Consider the following 4,930-nt stretch of genomic DNA (forward strand, 5'->3'; position numbering starts at 1 on the left):
TTATTGAGTTGAGAAAGTTTCCCTGTTTATTGAGAGTTTTTAACACAAATGGGTGACAATATTTATTATATCTTAGTAGAATATACTTTAAATTTACACCAACTTAACTTTTTTTTAACTTCAGTGAAATTTAGAAATTTTATTCCTATGCAGCTTTATTCTGTCCCTTTTTTGTATTACTGATATACAGATCGCATCCATATATGTTATAAATCCAACAGTACATTGTTATAATTATTATTTTGTATCTTATCAATTTTAAGAAAGCAGAGAGAAGAAAAAAAGCAAGTATATATTCATAGAGTTTCTTATATTAGCTTTTTAAATTAACTTTTATTACCTTCATTTCTTCCTGTTGATTTGAGTTACCATAGGCCGTTGTTTTCTTACTCCAGCACACCTTTGTCCTAACCTCTTACTTTATCACATTAACGTTAAATATACTTCATTTCTAAATATTGTAACCCCAACAACAACCGTATGTGTCTATCTCCAATCCTATACTTTACTGGGAATAATACAGCTGCGAATGGCATCAACAGTGAGACAGTTTTTGCCCGTAAGTTTAACAAAAATGAATAAATAAAATCTCCTGTATAGGCAGGAATGTGTGTAAATGGAATGCTGTAGGTAGGAGCACAGATTTGTCATGTGTCTGGGAGATTAGTTGGTGGCATTTACAGAAATTCCAAAGCTATTTGATCAATTAATTACTCCCAAATAATGTATTTTAAGACATTAGGTGTGCATATGTATAAAAATATATATTTTAGAACTATCACAATTTGTTTGCAATATGAAACAATAAGAATTTTAAAATGGTGCATGCAGACCAAGGTGTATCCAGACCAAGGTGCCCATCAACGCATGAATGGATTAATAAATTATGGTATATTCACACCATGGAATACTACACATTGATAAAGAAGAGTGATGAATCTGTGAAACATTTTATAACGTGGAGGAATCTGGAAGGCATTATGCTGAGTGAAATTAGTCCATTGCAAAAGGACAAATATTATATAAGACCACTATTGGAAGAACTAGAGAAATAGTTTAAACAGAGAAGAAAATACTCTTTGAGAGTTACGAGAGGGGGGAGGGAGGGAGGGTGGGAGAGGGGTACTCACTGATTAGATAGTAGATAAGAACTACTTTAGGTGAGGGGAAAGACAACACACAATACAGGCGAGGTCAGCACAACTGGACTAAACCAAAAGCAAAGAAGTTTCCAGAATAAACGGAGTGCTTCAAGGGCCAGCATAGCATGGCCGGGGGTTTGGGGACCATGGTTTCAGGGGACATCTAAGTCAATTGGTATAACAAAATCTATTAAAAAAACATTCTGCATCCCACCTTGGAGGGTGGCTTCTGGGGTCTTTAATGCTAGCAAGCGGCCATCTAAGATGCATCAATTGGTCTCAACCCACCTGGATCAAAGGAGAATGAAGAACACCAAGGACACAAGGTAATTATGAGCCCAAGAGACAGAAAGGCCACATAAACCTCAGATTACATCAGCCAGAGACCAGAAGAGCTAGATGGTGCTCAGCTGCAACCGATGACTGCCCTGACAGGGAACACAACAGAGAACCCCTGAGGGAGCAGCAGAGCAGTGGGATGCAGACCCCAAATTCTCATAATAAGGCCCGACTTAATGTTCTGACTGAGACTAGAAGGACTCTGGTGGTCATGGCCTGCAGACCTTCTGTTGGCCTTAGGACAGGAACCACTCCCAAAGCCAAATCTTCAGACAGGGATCGGACTGGACAACGGGTTGGAGAGGGATGCTGGTGAGGAGTGAGCTTCTTGGATCAAGTGGACACTTGAGACTGTGTTGGTATTTCCTCCCTGGAGGGGGCGTGAGGGAGTGGGTGGGGTTAGAAGCTGGTGAAAAGGACATGAAAAGAGAGAATGGAGGGAGGGAGTGGGTTATCTCATTGGGGGAGAGCAATTGAGAGTATGAAGCAAGGTGCATATAAGTTTTTTGTGTGAGAGACTGACTTGATTTGTAAACTTTCACTTAAAGCACAATAAAAATTAAAAAAAAGGAAAAAATGTATGCATATTCTGAAGTACACGCAAACATTGAAAAAAACATTGAAAAGCAAGGATTAAATATATTTGTAACAGTATTGGTAAATGCTCTGAAAAATATGTTAAGTGAAAAATAAGCATATAGAACAAAGCATGGGAAGATCTCACATACGCTGAAATGTACCTTTTTTTGCAGTTGTATGTCACAAATTGGCAGAAAACTGAAAGAAAAGAAATGCAATAAAACATTTTAGAATGGAAAATGGAGTGAAGTCTGAGAGGATATTTAAGTTTCTTATTTTCTGATAACTTGATTATTTTATATGACAGATGGACTTACACATATTTATGATAAATAAAAACAAAAATAACATCAAAATAAGTACTAAAGGCAAGCGACATAGCTGATCACTTGTGTCCGGATATGAGTTCATGAATTTAAAAAAATTTTGTTTTTCACTTTCCATTAAATATAAAGTTCCACACAGTCTATTGAGGGAAGAAACCCAACAACAAATTATTCCACAGTTGATGACATGGGTCTCATAACAGGAAATCCTATTGGGTAAGCCAACTCTCCAACCACAGACCTAAATTTTTGCACTACAAAGCTTCCACGTCCATAATAACAGCATCTTCCGGGAAATGATCGTCCCCCTCAGGAATCTTCCCCAATACACTTAATTAACTCTCATTCTAATTAGTCAATAGTAACTTCTTATAAAAATGCAGGACAAACACAAGACTCATTTGAACCTGTGTGTGCCAATGGGGAAAAGACTATAACTCAGTAAATGCATAGGAAACCTGAGCAATAGCAATATTTGAACAGAAATGTGCTTTCTGTTGGGCAAGAGACCCACCTCATCCAGCCTTTCTTACTGTATGAGAAAGTGCTCTCTGTCAACCTCATTCTCAGCCTTCACTTCCCCAGCATTTTAAAGAATGGACACCAGAAATTAGGGAAAGTGCGTTACTATTAGGTAAGTGGATTTCTCCCAAGCCTGTAAGCATCTACTATAAATTTCCCCACTCACGTTATCTCTTTATATGTCTAAATAAGTACATCCATTTTACCTGATTATATTCACTGCCTTTTAGGAAAATCAGCCATTATTATACTTTAATTTTGGTTATTAGACCCATGGCAGCTACATGCTCTTTATGAACAATTGAGGGGCAGAATAGGATGTGCAGATACTTCTAGGATTCTATTCAGTCTTTAAAGAGCCCATGCATGATCTGCTTAATGTGAAAACTTGATAAAAACTTCGGTGATCCAGTTCTAATCTATCATATGTGCAAGACATATTTCACTGCCCTAGACAACCAGAAGGTAAATTATTCTAGCCTGCTCTTAAAGACTATGTTATTATAATTTACTGTGCATTAGTTTAAAATTATAGTTTGTAAGATGTAACTCCCTGAGACCACTCTACCCACCAACCCTAATGCCCTTAAAATGCCCCTCAGGACACAGTATAAAATCAATTAGAGAACCAACAAAAGAGGCAGGTTCTGAGGATGTAAGTGAATGAAGTAAATGTCACTTTTCTTAAGTTTCTGCAGGCAAAAATCAGCATGCCTCAGAAAAGAGCCAATAAAACAGAATTCTTGCTCATGGGATTTCCTGATGACTGGATGCTACAGAAACTGTATGCAGCTCTCTTCTTCCTCATTTACCTGACAGCACTGATGGGGAACCTCCTCATTGTCACCCTCACTGCCACTGACCGGCATCTCCAAGCCCCCACGCACTTCTTCCTGAAAAATTTGTCCTTAATTGACACACGCTATATTTCTGTCACTGTCCCCAAGTCCATCATGAACTCTCTAACAGCCGTTCCATCTCCTTCCTAGGATGTGCCTCACAGATTTTTCTTGTTATTTTTTTCGGGGGCACAGAGTTTGCCCTCCTTACAGTCATGTCCTATGACCGCTATGCTGCCATCTGCCATCCTCTGCACTATGAGACCATTATGAGTAGAGGTACCTGTGTGCAGATGGTGGCTGCATCGTGGCTCAGTGGATGTGGCTATGGATCCATTCACGTAGCAGGTACACTTTCTGTGGGCCCAACGTAGTTCATCAGTTTTTCTGTGATATTCCATCATTGCTTACACTTGCTTGTTCTGGGGAGCATATTTTAGAATATGTATTTATCAATGCTAGCTGTTGTTTTGCTTTTGTATGTTTCATTTTAATGGTTGTGTCCTATGTTCATATTTTCTCATCGGTCTTAAGTATTCCATCCACTCAAGGAAGGTACAAAACTGTCTCCACCTGCATGCCCCACCTAACTGTGGTGACCTTGTTTCTCTCTTCTGGATTTATTGCGTACTTAGGTTCGGCCTCGGAATCCCCATGATCAGTGAACCTCTTTATGTCTGTGTTATACTCCTTGTTACCTCCTACTGTGAATCCTGTCATTTATAGTTTGAGAAACAGGAACATGAAGGTGGCCCTTAGTAAAATCTTTGGTGGAGAAATAGCCTCAAAGATGTAAATGTCTAAAACATTATTTTAATATTTACTAACGTATATCAGATTATTCGGTTTACAGGAATCTGTTTAAGGAAGGCTGCTGGTGCAATGGTTAAGCTCTTGGCTGCTAACCAAAAGTGACTTAGAGGGTCACTATGAGCCAGAATTGACTCAACAGGCATACAACAACAACAAGATTAAAAAAAAAAAAACTTAGACATCTATTATCTCATTTTTTCTGCCACATAGAATGACACATTTTATAGCATTAGATGGGTCTCGATGTCAAAAGTGTCTTGGCAACTTCTAATTCACTGGAAATCTTCCAAGCATTAAGTTCTCATCAATAAGAGCCAGGCTTGGGGTAATATTGTTCATTTCAGATTCATCTTCACCAATGCCATTCACT

General features: G+C 38.4%; 1 pseudogene; it reads left to right on the forward strand.

Moving 5' to 3' along the window:
- The first annotated feature begins 3,551 nt into the window (after window positions 1-3,551).
- LOC135229583 (olfactory receptor 14A16-like) lies at window positions 3,552-4,677 on the forward strand (annotated as a pseudogene).
- Window positions 4,678-4,930: the final 253 nt, after the last annotated feature.

Source organism: Loxodonta africana, unplaced genomic scaffold (genome assembly GCF_030014295.1).
Source record: "Loxodonta africana isolate mLoxAfr1 unplaced genomic scaffold, mLoxAfr1.hap2 scaffold_41, whole genome shotgun sequence".
Taxonomy (NCBI): domain Eukaryota; kingdom Metazoa; phylum Chordata; class Mammalia; order Proboscidea; family Elephantidae; genus Loxodonta; species Loxodonta africana.